The sequence below is a fragment of the Ascaphus truei genome, chromosome 2, assembly GCF_040206685.1.
Source record: "Ascaphus truei isolate aAscTru1 chromosome 2, aAscTru1.hap1, whole genome shotgun sequence".
In the NCBI taxonomy this organism is placed as follows: domain Eukaryota; kingdom Metazoa; phylum Chordata; class Amphibia; order Anura; family Ascaphidae; genus Ascaphus; species Ascaphus truei.
Genome location: NC_134484.1, coordinates 149430979 through 149447511, shown reverse-complemented (window position 1 = coordinate 149447511; position 16533 = coordinate 149430979).

Here is a 16533-nt window from a genome sequence, read left to right as displayed (position 1 = left end):
GGTCCATGGCAACTAGCTACCTAGCACTAAAAGCCAGGGGCAAGGTATCTTTGCATGAAAAGTTAAAATGACCCATGCTTTTCCACTTTCCATGTTCCCTTTACCATAGACTCATGAAACCTGCTGTAAGTTTAGGGTGAGACATTTGGGTAAGATTGCAATTATTTTGTTTGCTGGAGTTCAGGTACCAGAGCTGCTGGTAGTACTTTAATTCTAGCCGGCGAGCAGGCATGATTTGCCGGTACGCGAGTGGAATTACACCGTGGCTGCCCCATGGCCCCCAGACTCCTGGTTTTCAAGCCCTGATATCTCAGTCCTATATCCATTACAGTCCTGAGTCTCCCCAAGGTCCCCCCATGTATTAAAATATGTTTTGTGTACTTAATACATTTATTATAAGGCTCTGTGCAGTGATCCAGGGCATCTGCTTAAGATGCCAGCTAGTCAGCATAAAGTCCGTAGTTCAAAGAGGAGACAGGATGTTGAGAGGTGTTAGGGTGCTAAGTGGATGGGGCAGGGTGGAGTACTGAATCCGGAGAACAGAAACCCCCTGCGGGAAGGACCCTCTGGTCTGCCAAGTAGGTGGCAATGAGTTAACAATGGGAAGCGGCAGAATGTCAGAGCATTTCCCATTCATCAGTTCATATGTCCCACCCATGGGGCATTCTGAGACAGCTTGGCACATCCCTCCTCTGACATCAGCCAAGAGATGAGCCCCTGTTTCTATTGGCTAGTGGGAAAAGGTTCCCATGCTCTGATTGGTCGCTCCACCTACCCACATGCTAAGGATACGTTAGCGGAGGGTATGTAAGGAGATGGCTGAGGCAGAGAACCAGACCATCTAGTGACTTGTGTCGATTAAGCTAAGGCAGACTTTTCAAAGTTGTTCTATTGTGAATGACAGAGCAACTGGCTTCGTTTTGAAGCTGGGAAAGACTGCCTCGCAGAGACTAAGTCCCGTCTTCTGCGCTCAAGTTCTGAGAATCGAACGGAGCAGTCATGGCTAGGAATTGAAGGTGAAAAGAGGACCAGGAGTATCGGGTGTATAACCCAGTCAGTGTAAGCTCATCCAAGTGGGTGCCCTGCAACTAGGAAAGCCTAGATTCCCCCCCTCCCCCGGGGACCCAGTAAGTATATTTTTAACTGTTTCTTGTGTAATTCTTCTTGTTGTACGTGGGTTCACCAAAATAAACACAATTTGTTTTTACTACCTTGTTTTGCCTAATGTATGATCCCGGTAATATATAAATGGTGTTAAAAATTCCTGGTCTCCCATGACAAATGTCACAAACAATAATTACTGCTAACCACAGACGAGGTGCATGCAGCTCAGCATGGCTCGGCCATGGACGAGATTCTCATGCAGCACCTCGGCGCCCCTGGTGAAAGTAAATAAGACCTTCCAGGCAAGCTTAGTAAATATGAACTTTAAAAACTAATTCGGATGAATTGGCTGTGAGGTTTCTTCTGGCACAGAAGATGTCTTACTATATGTAACACGATGATTAGGGCTCTGCGGTGATTTCCAGAATGAAGTAACACTATGGCCCTAATGTTTTCAAAAATTTGAATAGATTGATAATTTTTTTTTTTTTTTTAATAACTTGTATTTTATTATACATAAATGCATGATATACATAAAAAAAAAGACATCAGGTGCATATTTAGCATATCATATTCAATAACAAAAGCATAATAAACTCACGTAGTTTTTCGAGCCCTACTTAACCACGTGAGTGGGAATCGTCATGTGTAAGGTACTGGGGTAAATAATAATAATAAATTAAAAAAAAAAAAGGGGGGGTGGGGGGGAGGATGTAAAGGAGGGGGTGGGGGGGGAGGAGAGAGGGAAGGTGTATCCAAGGATAAGAATACATCTGCCTCCGGGGAACACCTGGACAGCGTGAGGACTATGTATCAACTAGTGAGGCCTTTCGGTAGAGTAAGTGATTGGGCGTAAGGAGTATGAGGTTCTAGGTGTGGGGTTGGTTCTTATGTCCCCAAAGGAGAACGCATTTATTACTATTATAGCCAAATTGTGTTACGCTCTACCCCAGGGATGTCTGTTTGGGCAAGCCAGGGGGCCCATACTTTTAGATAATTGTCGCCAGTGTCATTAACTAAGCTCGTTAACTTTTCCATCTGGCAGATAAACCAAATACGATTCCGAATCTTTGGGATAATTGGAATATCGGGGCGTTTCCATAGTGCTGCGATCTCGCACCGCGTAGCTAGAGCAAAATGTGCAATTAGTTTATTGTGTGATTTTGATAGGCCCTTTAGGGGTCTGTTCATGAGAAACAGCCACGGGTCTGGGGGAATAGTGAGATCAAATATTCTCTGAATCCAATTTCTGATCTTTTCCCATAGCGGGTATATCAACGGGCAAGACCACAGCATATGTAACAGGTCAGCTGTTCCTCCACACTGTGTAGGGCACAATGGGGAGGACCCTGGTACAAACTTAGATAATTTGAGTGGGGTGAGGTACCATCTCATAAGAACTTTATATGCGTTCTCCTTCAGTGTGGTGCATATAGAACTTTTTGCGGCTCCTAGGAATATAGCATTCCACTCTTCGTCGTCCAAGGTCTCCCCTAGGTCTCTTTCCCATTGGGTACGAAATGTAGGTGATTGGTGCTTTGAGATTGCAGGCTCGACTACCTCTCTGTATATCGTCCCTTAGTGTCTGTTTCTGCCCGACAGAGCTTTTCAAAATTCGTTAATGGGGGGTATGGGGCAAATTTATTATAAAATGATCTGAGCTGGAGGTATTTATGGAATTCAGCGTGGGGAATGTCTTTTCCTAGTCTGAGATGGTCAAAAGATTTACATTTTAGATCATGACCCTCCAGATCTTTGAGTCTAGTATAGCTTTTTTGTTTCCAAATTGAGTGATTATGACCAATAAGACCCGGTGCAAAGCTAGGATTATTCCAAATGGGTGACATCAGGGAATTTGCTGAAGTAAGTGAGTTTTTTAATTTTGATGCTTCCCAAACAGATAAGGAGTTAGTCATTGAGGTGAGCGGTAGAATAGTGTTTTTCCTTGATGTTTTAGGTAGCCAAATCAAATTGTTAAGCTCTAAAGGGGAGCAAGCCGCATGTTCGAGCTCTACCCATCTTTTTAATTTGGGGTCGGAATGCCATTGTATGACCTGGCTTAATTGAGCCGCTTTAAAATATGACAACAGGCAGGGTACCGCTAGGCCACCCGCTAAGATAGGTCTCTTCATAGATAATTTATTTACTCTCGGTTTTTTACCTCCCCAGATAAAATTAGATATTCCAGACTGAAGTGAGAGTATGTCCTTCAGTTTGAGTGGCACAGGTAGTGTCTGGAAGAGGTATAGGATACGGGGAAGTAGATTCATCTTAACGCTGTGAATCCTTCCCATCCAAGAAATCTTCTTGGAAGACCATCTGATTAGGTCTTGTTTTAGAGTCCAGATCAGTTTGGGATAATTTGCTTTATAGATGCTTTTTGCATCTTTGGTGATATAGGTCCCCAAATATTTTATCGAGTTCTTTTGCCAGTTAAAATTGAAATTTAGTTTCAGTAATTTCTCTGTATGTCTAGGGAGGTTGATATTCAGAGCTTCAGATTTGGATTGGTTAATCTTGAAACCTGAGACCTTGGAGAATTTATCTAGTAGGTCAAACAGGTTAGGTAATGACGTAAGGGGTTTGGAGATGATTAATAGGATATCATCAGCATACAGGGCCGCTTTATGTGATTGGGAGTAAACGTTTAACCCTGAGATATCCGGGCTATCTCGAATTCGTGCCGCGAGGGGTTCAATACATAGGGCTAACAGGAGGGGAGATAAAGGGCATCCCTGTCTTGTGCCACTCTGGATTTGAAATGGGACCGAGGGGAAGCCCTGATGTATGACCCTGGCGGTTGGGCCTGAGTATACTGACATAATCGCTCTACTCACCCGATTTCCGAAGCCAAATGCCGCGAGCGTCTCTTTTAAGTATGGCCAGTCTATCCTATCAAAAGCTTTTTCTGCATCCAGACTTAATAGCATGCTTTGTGTGTTATTTTTGTTAGCCAATTCCAACAGATCAATAAATCGTCGGGTGTTATCCGCTGCCTGCCTCCCCTTAACAAAACCGACCTGATCTGGGTGTATTAGTCTGGGTAGGATATGACTTAATCTGTTGGCCAATAATTTCGCATATATTTTGATATCGGTATTAATTAGAGATATTGGCCTATAGCTTTTACAATTTAGCGGATCCTTGCCAGGTTTATGTATAAGTGATATAGACGCCCGCAGCATGTCCCCAGGAATAGGGGCTCCTGCTAAGATAGCATTAAACATTTGGAGCAGCCTCGGAGCAAGTGACTCGGAAAATTTCTTATAATAAAGCCCCAAAAAGCCATCAGGGCCTGGTGCCTTTGATGGCTTAAGCTCCTTGATGGCCTGCGACACTTCTTCCAATGTGAAGTCAGCGCCCATAGCTTCTCTGTCTAGCTCTGTCAATCTCTCTAGTTTTGAGCTGGCTAAGAAATCTCTCAGTGCGCTGCTCGTGTTGTTATTGTGTGCCACCTTCTTACCGTCGTATAGGGAGCCATAAAATGAACCGAATTCTTCCACTATTTTTTTAGGGTTGGCCGTGAGTACACCCGATTTTAAGCGTATAGCTTGGATATTAAACTTAGATTGCCTATCCTTCAGTGCGCGCGCCAGCATCGTATCCGGCCTGTTAGCTTTTTCATAAAACTTCCTCTTAGACCAACATAGGGAGTTATCCGCCCGGGAAGTCAATAACATATTTAATTCAATTTTTGTATCTTTAAGTTCCTGTGTCGTAAGTGGATCGGGATTGATCTTATGACTCGCTGAGAGGGAATGCAATTTGGATTGGAGCGTCCGAATTTTGGAATCCCTCACTCGTTTTCTTTTAGCAGTGAGATTAATTATTATGCCCCTTAGCGTTGCTTTATGAGCCTCCCATAAAGTCATATGGGATTCCACAGAGCCTGTGTTTATCTCAAAGAATTGAGTTATTTCTTGACCTATCGTTTCGCAGGTTTCGGGTATTTTAAGAATAGATTCATTAAGTTTCCAGTTTGCGCCTGGTCTATTGGTCTGAATATTGTTGCACTTGAGCTCAATTGGTGCATGGTCAGACCATGAAATATCATGGATCATTGTTTGAGTGACCTTAGGAACCAAGTGGCACGAAACAAAGAGATAATCGATTCTGCTGTATGAGGTATGTGGGTGGGAATAGAAAGTGTAGTCCCTTGTCGTAGGGTGGAGCTCCCTCCATATATCTACTAGTTGAGTATCTTTTAGGGCACTATGTAGGGAGTTTTGAGCTTTCTTGTTATCGGAATCACTTCCACCCGATCTGTCTAGTGAAGATTGCAGTGTGATATTGAAATCTCCTGCTAATATAATATATCCCTTAGCTACCGAGGCCAATAAGCGGAAGAATCTGTCAAAGAAGGACGCATCCTGTGTACATGGGGCGTAGAGGGAGGCCAATGTGATGGGCTGTTCATGTATGGTTCCTGTTAAAATGATATACTGACCCTCTACTGCTGCGGCCAAGTTTATTCGAGCATTTGCCCGTTCTTGGCCGCAGCAGTAGCCTGGTGCGCGCCCGAGAGTGACGGGCGCGCGCCGAAGCAGCGGAAGAGCGCCCTCCGATCGGGGCGCTCTCCCTACCGCTGCCGGGTCCGCCGGGTCCCCCAAAACCCCCTGCCGCTGTCCCGCGATCGCGGGACACCAGGGCTCCATCGGGGAGCCCCTGGACGCGCGTGCAGGGGGCGCACGCTCCCGAAGACGCGTGACCGCGCGTCTATGATGCGCGGCACGCAGAGGGGCGGCCACTAGCAAGCCGGGAAATCTCCCGGCTTGCGGTACCGGCCACACTCTAATAAAGTGTGTCGGTACTGTACGTCTTTTTTGGTTGTCTGTAGCACGAATGGGATTGAGTTACTAAATAAGATGGCTACTCCTCGTTTTTTGACTGATGCTGATGCTGTGTAAAATTGGGAGAAGCCCTTATCTAGGAATTTAGGGGAGTTACTATTACTAAAGTGTGTTTCCTGTAGGAATAACACATCCGCTTGTTTTCTCTTGTAATCCGTAAAGGCAAGCTTTCTTTTGATTGGGCTATTAAAGCCCATCACATTGTGAGAGATTAATGTTAACGCCATGCTTTACGGTGCAAGAAATTATATGTGTAGTGAACTGTATACTTACTTGTGATATCATGTCTGAGGTTTCCTTCGGTTGTGTCCATGTCCATCCTGTTGGCAAGATGTTCTGGGTGGGATCCATACGTCCTAGAGAGGGGGGGGGGGGGTAGGGGAGAGGGTAGGGAAAGGTAGACAAAACAGGGAAAGCGACAAGCGGGCTAAAACGGGAACGGGAAAATAATAATAAAAAGGAAGAAAATGTGAAAAGGGATGAACAAAAAACAAGGGCGTATCTCGGGAGCCCCCGAGAGTAGCCTTTGCGCCCAGAGGGTGGGTCATCTGACTCCATCCTAAAGATGGACCAGTCTCCTGTGTTGGAGACATCCCACCCTGGGTCTTGGTATCGGTCCCTCGAATCTGGGGACCGAAAAAGGGGACACATGCGCGAGGGAGGGTACTTCCCCCGGCACTTTTTGTAAAGGAAATGCATATTTTGTAGACTGTGACAGCAAACGTGACAGTGATCATAACATAGTGCTACTGATAGCGACAAGTGATTCCTATTTGCAACATAAACAGTGATGTTAACATTAATAATAACGGGAATAATTGATGGAATAACAGTGACCGTAGGCCGAATAGCCTATATGTTTGTGTTCTTATCTAAAGTGAACAGCATCTGAACAACTTTTAACAAACTTTCTTATCCGAATTGAAATAGGTATATATGTATCTGTATACTATCTGCATAAACATTGATGACAGATATGATAATTAAAATAAACAATGTATTTTAGCCGATTAGGTTGTTGTCAGCTATATGTGGTATAATGAAGTACCGGATTAAATATATTGACCTTATCAATAACTGAGTTGACCTATCTGGGCTCAGTAACCTATGTACCAAAGCATATGCATACAAAACGTACGGTAATTATAACACGTAGAAAGATAATACCCGAAGTGTATTGCATATATCTCTTACACTGGCGACACACTTTATTCGAGCTTGGCTAGTCCCACGAATTCGGGTATACCCGGGTGTATTGAGGTTTGTGACTGTTTTCTGCCCGAGTGCATTGAGGTATTTTCCAGGCAGGGATTGAAGCATTTTATTCCCGCTGACTGCAATACTGCACAGTATATATATATAAACTGCATTACAATTCATGAATTTATGCCATCTGGTAGACACGCGAAGCATTGCAGCCTATTAAATCCTAATCATTATCATTTAACAGATCAGCCGCCCATCAGCCAGGCATGAACCCAGGCTGGGAAGGCAAATGCAACGGGGCTTGTTAGAGGTTAGGAGTGGCGCATTCCAGGTATCTGCCAGGTACATACTGGGTATTTGCTCGAATAAAGTGTGTCGGTGCAGTATATACCCTACCCTTCATGTAGATATATACCAACCCACCTGTACCGCATGAATGTGTTGGTGCTAGAGTGTCTCTGATATTGATATGACAATTATGCTGTGATATAGAATATCCTTTTATAGCCTATCTTTGCCACCCAAACTGACGTCAGGTGGGTATCATATTAATACCCTATAAACCCTGTCTAACAATAGATTTATATATATATACATATACATATATATACATACATACACATACATACATATACACACACACACATACACATACATGCACACACATATACCTACATATACATATAACACATTATGACAAGAATAATATAACAATATCTTATATAACATGTATTACCTATATTATATTACAGGTGTCAGGTGTACTTTGTATTAGGGGTGCATGCATAGTAGGACATAGACTGACCACATCTAATCTTACTTAACCAGAAGTTGCTCAGCTGCATGGGACTGTATAGGTCTAACTCATTGCTTATGTTGTTCCTATGCCTTGTGTCACTCTAAGTGGGGCAGCGCTTATTAAGGGGTTAATCTTTATTGGACATTGGGGATCTCATGGGGAACAGGGGCATGTTTGAGGAAATCAACGGGGGATGAACACACTCTCCTCAGCTGTTCCGGGTGAGTGGACCGAGATCCCAGAGTGGGGAGAGGGACCCGGTCTCCGAGCCTCCCCCTCCGCCTCTCATGGCTTCTGGGGCAATGCCGAGGCTGTCTCCTGCTCTGGGATCGCAGCCACTCTGACGTCATCAATGTGCGGCTGAAGTCTCCCGTGAAGACGGTGCTTGCCGATGACGTCACCTCCTTCGCGCCAAAACCATTGAGGTTCCCGCTCTGCCCAGGGGAGGACCGGGTCAAGATGGCTGCCGCTCAAAGTTAGCATGCGGATCCGATCCAGGCGAAAACCGGTAGCTGGCAGGATGGGTATGTCGAGGCGACAGCCGGCATTGAGGAGACAGCAGGTATGGACTGGGGTTCACTCCGGGAGATATTTAAGGTTGTAGACTTGTATTGCGAGTGTTCAGTTGGGGCCTGAAGCTTTAGGTGCTGCATGCTGTTTAGCGCGGGTGGCCCCTGCTTTGTTCCATGAGGGAGAAGGGGGGTGGTGTTAGCGGATGGGAGGTGTGCTGGACTATGAATGGCTCCAGTGACACCAAGTTTGATAAGGAAGCCCTCTCCGTCCTCTGGATTTTTTAATGTATGAGCAACACCATTTTTAATTGAAAGGAGGGCACAGGGAAACAGCCATCTACAGTATATCTGATGCTGTGCTCACGGAGAACTTTTGTTATAGGAGCCAGAGCCTTTCTTTTGATCAGGGTAGCAGGGGCCAAGTCCTGAAATATCTGAAGCTTGACCCCCTCGAACTCCAGTGTCCTAGCTTCCTGCACACCTCCTCCTTGGTGCGGAAATGGTGAAATCTTGCCACTATGTCCCTAGGGAGGTCACCACCCTGAGGTTTTCCACGTAGAGCTCTATGGCAGCGGTCCAGCAGTATCTCAGAGTCTGGCTTATCCGGAAAAAGGTGTTCCAGCCACCTATTGGTAAAGTCCTCAGGATCATTTATATTTTCAGGGACCCCCCGCAGCCTGATGTTGCAACGCCGGTCGCGGTTTTCCGCGTCCTCCGCCTTGTCCTCTAAGAACCTGACTCTGTCATTCAATGCAGTGACTTGGTCGTGAGTTTGAGCTAGGACAGTAGTTGTCTCATCTATTTTGGTTTCAATGGAGTCAGTTCGCTCCCCGAGAGCATCAAGGTCTTTTCTAAGCGCCCAAAGTTCTGTCATAAAGAATTTCTTCATATCTGCGCAGAATGCTTTAAGGTCTTTGCGCCGGACTATCTCTTCATCCCCCTCCTCCTCTATGAGAGGATCCACAACAGGGGCCTTGTCTGATGTCTGCATAGGGATCTCCTTATTTTCGGCTGGGGGTGCTCCATTTTTCTTGAAATAAGTAGTAACCGGTTGGCTTTTGGACCGAGCTGTTTTGCTAATCGGTATCTCTGGTTGTTTATAAATGATGTGCTGTGTGGCGATCAGGTAGAATCACGCTTTTGTCGCTTGTAATTGCGTTAATAGTGCCGGTGGGAGAGGAGCTCTGGAATCAAGTCTCCATTCCCTCCAACAGCCAGCAGGTGTCTCCTCGATAAATTGTTTTTTAAAAGTTTTTTCCCGCTACTTGGGACTGCAAGTCTAGCAGGCATCATTTAGATTAGATTTAATTCAAGAGGAAACAGGAAGAATAGGATATTATGGGGGCTATTCTAGTAGCTGCCCGTTTCATTTGGATATGCAGATTTGTGTATACTTAAAGCTTTTATCACATTTCAAAACCATCCAAGACATTTTATAGAGGTAGTTTCCTTCTGAGTCTGCAAATCCATGCATATGATAAATAATGACTCAAACTTGCAATTTTTACAATCTCGCTTGAATTCTAGTTGCTCCGTTAACTCAAAAATGTGAAACCACTTCAAATAGCAGATTTTGTCTTGCATTCTAAAGGATGGAAAGATAGGCTCAATAGATGCAGAATTGCATCATTAAAAGCCACACAACCTATTTCAGATCTGCTGAGCAAGCACTTAATTAATATGCCTCATTAACTTTTCTATATTCATTTCTAACATTCTAGACTACTGGCTACAATAACTCATTATGTACTTTGCTAAAAACATATGTTTGAAATATAATTATCACCACACAAAAACAAATACATTATTAAATTCATATGAACTACCTGGACCACATTACATGCCTGATTGTCTAATTAAATGACAGGTATTTAATTTCACATTATTAACACATTATTGTTATTGTAATTTAATGTTATCATTGATGGAAGCCCTTACATACTGTATCATCTAATGGAATATTTTGGGATCATGGAAGTGTGAATTAATATTGACTTACATTACCCCTCACAGTTTTAATTTCATATTGATTTGTAATAAAAATGTAGGACTATTATTTTTTAATATGAGTATATTTTTGTTTACAATACTGTACGGTGTATATATAGCACTTTATATAGTTTAACATAGCGACAAGAAAAAATCAAACAGCGCACCGGGGGTCAGTAAAAAAAGATATGTATACATTTATTGCATAATATATGCACTGTTGCAGGGTACATGCAACCACATGTGGGTTTCTTGATAAGGCTTTTTATTGAGCCTCCATATATGGCACACAAAAATAACAAGAGCTTTTCTTCAGCATATATCAAGTAAAGCATTATAAGTCCTGAGCAGGGCTTTGTCCTTTCTGTTCAAAGTCCACAGAAACAATTCAGCATCAAACAAAATGTCCCAGAAAAACAGACCTTAAATCAAGCTGTTCTCCATCCAGAGTTTCAGTGTATCTCCATGGTTCAGACAGGCTGCATGTGTGTGCAGTCTGGGGTTTTTAAAGCTCCTTGATGAGGCAGCTGGGATCAGACTAATTAACTAGACCTCCCAGCTGAATGTTAACCTCGTCACTGCTGCACTACAGACCTAACCATAGTTCTGCCAGGTATAGGGCTGGTGACGTTCATTCACCCTGTCACATGTACCTAGTCAGAGATGGACCTAAAAACAAAAGTATCAAATACCATTAACTTGAAAATAAACATAGTACAACAAATAAAAGAATATTAAACTAAATATTGTAAAGTAATCAGCATGAAAGCAAATACAATAAAAAATAATTAAAACCACTAACACAAAAGGACAGTAAAATATGTTAAGTGTATACCTAAATAACTAAAATGCATAGTGCAAACAAAACACAGAAGGGAGGTGTGTGTGCTAGCCAGGAGTTCCGGAGCAAGGCTGCTGCCAGGATGTGCTGATTGTAAATCTAGACTGAATTCTCCGATAGTTGATGTCTTGCCAGCTCAAAATTCCAGGTTGCGCCACACTAGCCAATGGGAGAACACACTGGGAAAACAGCCTTGCGTGACCTCAATGTGTTTTACAACTGCGTGCTTCATCAGGGTAACATATTGGAGGCTGTCAGCACAGAATACAGTATGTATCCACTTTCAGCCAATGAAAATGGCTGCTCCAAATACAAAGTGATTACACCATATTATTCAATATTTGGTCACCTAAAGGTTTATAACAAATTTAGATTAACCCTAAGGTTGTCATCAAACCCAAATCTAAAAACAAATCTGTAGTGAATTTAAGAACTAATGACTAACACTATATATATATATATGTGTAAATATATATGTATGTATGTATGTATGTATGTATGTATGTATGTATGTATGTATGTATGTATGTATGTATGTATGTATATATGTGTGTGTGTGTGTGTATATATATATAGTGACAGAGTCTTAGACTCTGTATATATTAGTAGGAGGTTGCATTATGCCTGCTTTCCAGTATGTGATTGTCAGGGTTCTGCTCGCCACAAACCAGGACCGGACCGCGAGGCTGAGGTGGGGTTGTAAAAGCACCGACCTGAGACCGCGCAGGCTGATCCGGATTGCGCAGTTCGTAGTCATATGTCGCAGGATCAGGATTGGAGAAGACAGCGTCGTCGTTGTACAAGCCAGGGTCAGAACAGGAGACGTCAGGATAAACATTGTCCATGCAAGAGTTCGGCAATAAGGAGATAGGAGAAACAAGCTTCAGCTTAGGAGCGCGGGGTTGGCCTTTGCGCGAGCGACGACCATGGCCCATGGTGCTGGTCACAGGAGATGGTAGGCAGACCAGAATAGCACACCGTCTTGCTGCACGGGTTCACCAGTGCTACAGCGCAAAAGTCCTGAGCGGGCAAGGGAATCCACTGATTCAGCGCAGGAACCAGGACACGGCCTCTCTATATTAGGGAAAGAGTAGGCCCCAGGAACCAGGAAGCTGTAGATACAGGGAAACCTCCGCTTCAGTGCAGGAATCCAGGAGACTGCAGAACGCAGGGACGAAACCACTACTTAGTGCAGGAATCCAGGAGGCTGAAGGACGCAGGAACGAACCTCTGCTTCAGCACAGGGGAACAAGCGGCTTGAAGGGAGCTGAAGGATGCAGGACGTAACCTGGAATCAGCATTGGAGAACAAACGGCTTGAAGGAAGCTGAAGGACGCAGGGCGTGACCTGGTATCAGCAAAGGGGAACAAGCGAGAGCTTGTGGCAAAACAGTTGACATCCAGTAAGGACTATGCTCGGCAGGGAGCATTATGGGAAGACAGTACTTAAAGGCCAGCGGGCCAATCCCCGGAGGGGAGTGTGAAGGTACTGCTCCAATGAATGAATGCAAGTCTAGGTTGCAGTGATAGGCTGCACAGCTGCAGTAGATACCAGAGGGAGTGTGTATTGCTTTGATGAGTGAATCCAGGCTGCAGCAAACCTCAGGAGAGCTGATCCAGAACTGCACCGGTCTGCAAGGTAAGGCAACCAGTAAACCGTGGAGCGGATTCCTTACAGTACCCCCCCCTTCACGCGAGACCTCCGGGCGAACATGAGCACTTATAGAGTTGGAGGACCGGGAATTGTTGCTGAACAGTCTAGGATTGGGGTTAGAGTCGTACTCCAGAGACTCATGATTAGTCCTTAGTGTACCCCCACCCCCCGGTGAGAACTGTGGCCAGACAGGACCATCCATGGGCCTTGGGGACATTGAGTTGTTCCTAAAATTCTTTAGGTAGAAAGGGCATCCGTAAACGAGCAGTTCTTTAGTGAGTACAGTTCTAAGAAATAAGAGTAGTAGAAGAAACATCCTTGGTACATGGCTCGCCCCGCAAAATGACTTGGAAATCCAGGGTTGTGAAGAACCAGAGGGTTCCAGAGCAGAAACGGCAGAAGAACCCCTACAGGAAGCCCAGTCTTTAATAAAGGAACCTGAATCTAGGATCAGCGGCCCTGATAATTGATCGAATACACCAGGAGGAACTTTGTAACAGAAAAAGTCTTGGCTGACCACTGCATGTTGGAATTTGCGAGGAATTTTTCCTCTAGAAGGCTCCCAGGTAATGGTTAGTAAGGGTATAGGTTGGTTGGAAGCATCTCCCGGTATTGGTATGGAAGGTGACAAGGCAAGCAGTAAACCAGGCATAGGGACCGAAATCTTGGGATACATACAGAGTATTTCCAACTGAGAGGAAATAACAGGGGCAACCGAAAATTCCGAGGGACAAAAACATGGTTTAGCAGGAGCAGAGAAGCAAACAACAGTAGAGCTCTCCAATACTGGGAAATCTTCATTGGGAGATAATATTGTCAGTGAATCAGGAATAGTCCTTGGGATCTTCAAATCAGTAGCTTGAGAAAAAGGCAGAGCCAGGGTAGTGGTGGGAGGGAAGCTAACATCAGAAGCTGAAGTCTGTACCTCAGTGACAGGGCCCTGAGAATCAACAAGCAGCAAGTATGAACTATGAAAACTCTTAATGACAGGCACCTTAGGAGTACAAGAAGTCTTTTCCGAAACTGCAATGGCCCTAACCACAGGGGTACCTAACCTGTCAAAAACATGAATAGGTGTGTTTTCTAGTGCAAAATCTCTGATCACAGGACTCCTAACCGATAGTGAGGGTGTCTGGGTTTGATTAGAGAAAAAATCAAATGTATTGATAAGTGACTTAGAAACAACTACTGAGGTTCTAGATTTGCTGGACATGTGAGAAAAAATACCCTTTAAGACAGGAGCTTTAATTTCCTCCCAGAGTAACCCCATGTTTGCTGGGACATATTTAGACACAGTACTGAGGGACTGGGTTTCAGCAAAGGCAGGACAGCTAAATAGCTCAGATTTAAACCCCAGGACTTGTAATATGTGCATGGTGACCTCAGACAGTACTAAGGGAGTGACCACAGATATGCTGATCCCCAAAGGATTAGCCTGGAGAGAGAAATCAGGGGGACCCCCAGACAGGATACTCATTGTAGAAAGAGCTTCAGAATCAGAAGGAGAATCATTACCTCTCAGAGTCTCAAAACTAGTAAGACACAATTCAGCGAAAAGGGAAACCGTGTGCAAGCTTTTTACTAATCTATATGAAAAAGCGTCACTTTTTGGAGAAAACCGTGTGTCAGCAAACATTCCTGGGAACACAATATGAACCATAGGAGGAACATACAGACTACTGTATGCTTTTAACCCTAAGCATAAAGAGGAGAAGAACTCAGACAGTACACGGGGGTTAATCATAACTGTACTGGTCTCTGAAGTAGGTATTTGGTAAGGAATATCTGGGAAACCAGAAATTACTGCAGACTCCATAATGTGGGAACTATGCGCTGAAGCAGGGATCACCGCTATGTGGGCGACAGGCTGGTTCAGTGAAATACCCGGGAGAAGGAACTCTGCGACCAAGCTTAGGGAAAAACCTGACTCCTGACTACATTTATCAGGAACCAGAACTTTAGCCGAAGTCTCCGGAGGCGAAGCTGCGGAAACTTGAGCTGAAGCAGGGGATTTATAGCAAAGAATATCTATGGACTCCGTACGGTTATAGGAATCCCTCAATGCAACCTCTGCTGTCTGACTTGTGGACTCATTCTCTGAGGCTAAAACGAAGGCATAAACTTGGAGGCAGCAAGAATTTACAGGGGTTAATGCAGACAGTGCCTGAGAGTAAAAGACAGGAAATTTTTTCTCTGTATTAGGAGAGACAAGGGATCTCTCCTCTGGAGCTAGGGGCGTGACCGTGGCTGGCAGAGAACAGGGAATTATCAAAGGAGACTCAGAGAGCTGCCCCTCAGGGGTTAATACAGAAATGACCCTGGGAACAGAACTTAGGGATTCTTTCTCTGACGGGGAAAGCGCACAGGACTGCCTAGCAGAGTTTAAAGCTGGAAAACCCTCAAGAGCTGGAGTGACAGATTTGGAGTTAGAAATAGGGGAACAAAGGGACTTATTCTCTGATACAAGAACATTAGTGCTGGGTAGAGCAACATATGTATTCTCCAGGGGGACCTCACAGGACTGATCGGCAGGGGTTAACGAAAACATATCATTGGTGTCAGGGAACCCGGCCATACACTCAGGGCAAGGATCCGTGGTAGACCAGGGATACAGCCAAGCGGCAGCGAAGCTGGCGAGGGGAGGATCCTGTTCCTTTATGCAAATGTCCAATGTCATGGAAAGGATATGGAGTGTTTTTTGGGCATCAGCCAACATGAGGAGAGGGTCCACTTTTGCTATATAAATGTCTAAAGACAAGGCCAGGGAAGAGAGTTCCTTTTGGGCGTCGTCCAATTCTAAAGGGTACACATTTTCCCAAGTTAAGGGGTAACCAGGAAAGCAAATACAAGCGGCCAGCGATTGTTTTAAGTCCCGGAGGCAGTAAACCTTCATCATGAGATCACTACGGCATTTGTTTTGCAAAGGGGTTAAACCTACAAACATAATCAGATCCTCAAGCATGGGTAATATCTCACATAGAAACTGGTATTCACACTGGGACTGGTTTACAGGCTGGGACAGGCTTTCAGACAGAAACTTACCAACCCTCACCACAGGGCGGTCCGAGTTTGTGCGGCCGAGCATACTGTCAGGGTTCTGCTCGCCACAAACCAGGACCGGACCGCGAGGCTGAGGTGGGGTTGTAAAAGCACCGACCTGAGACCGCGCAGGCTGATCCGGATTGCGCAGTTCGTAGTCATATGTCGCAGGATCAGGATTGGAGAAGACAGCGTCGTCGTTGTACAAGCCAGGGTCAGAACAGGAGACGTCAGGATAAACATTGTCCATGCAAGAGTTCGGCAATAAGGAGATAGGAGAAACCCGCTTCAGCTTAGGAGCGCGGGGTTGGCCTTTGCGTGAGCGACGACCATGGCCCATGGTGCTGGTCACAGGAGATGGTAGGCAGACCAGAATAGCACACCGTCTTGCTGCACGGGTGCACCAGTGCTACAGCGCAAAAGTCCTGAGCGGGCAAGGGAATCCACTGATTCAGCGCAGGAACCAGGACACGGCCTCTCTATATTAGGGAAAGAGTAGGCCCCAGGAACCAGGAAGCTGTAGATACAGGGAAACCTCCG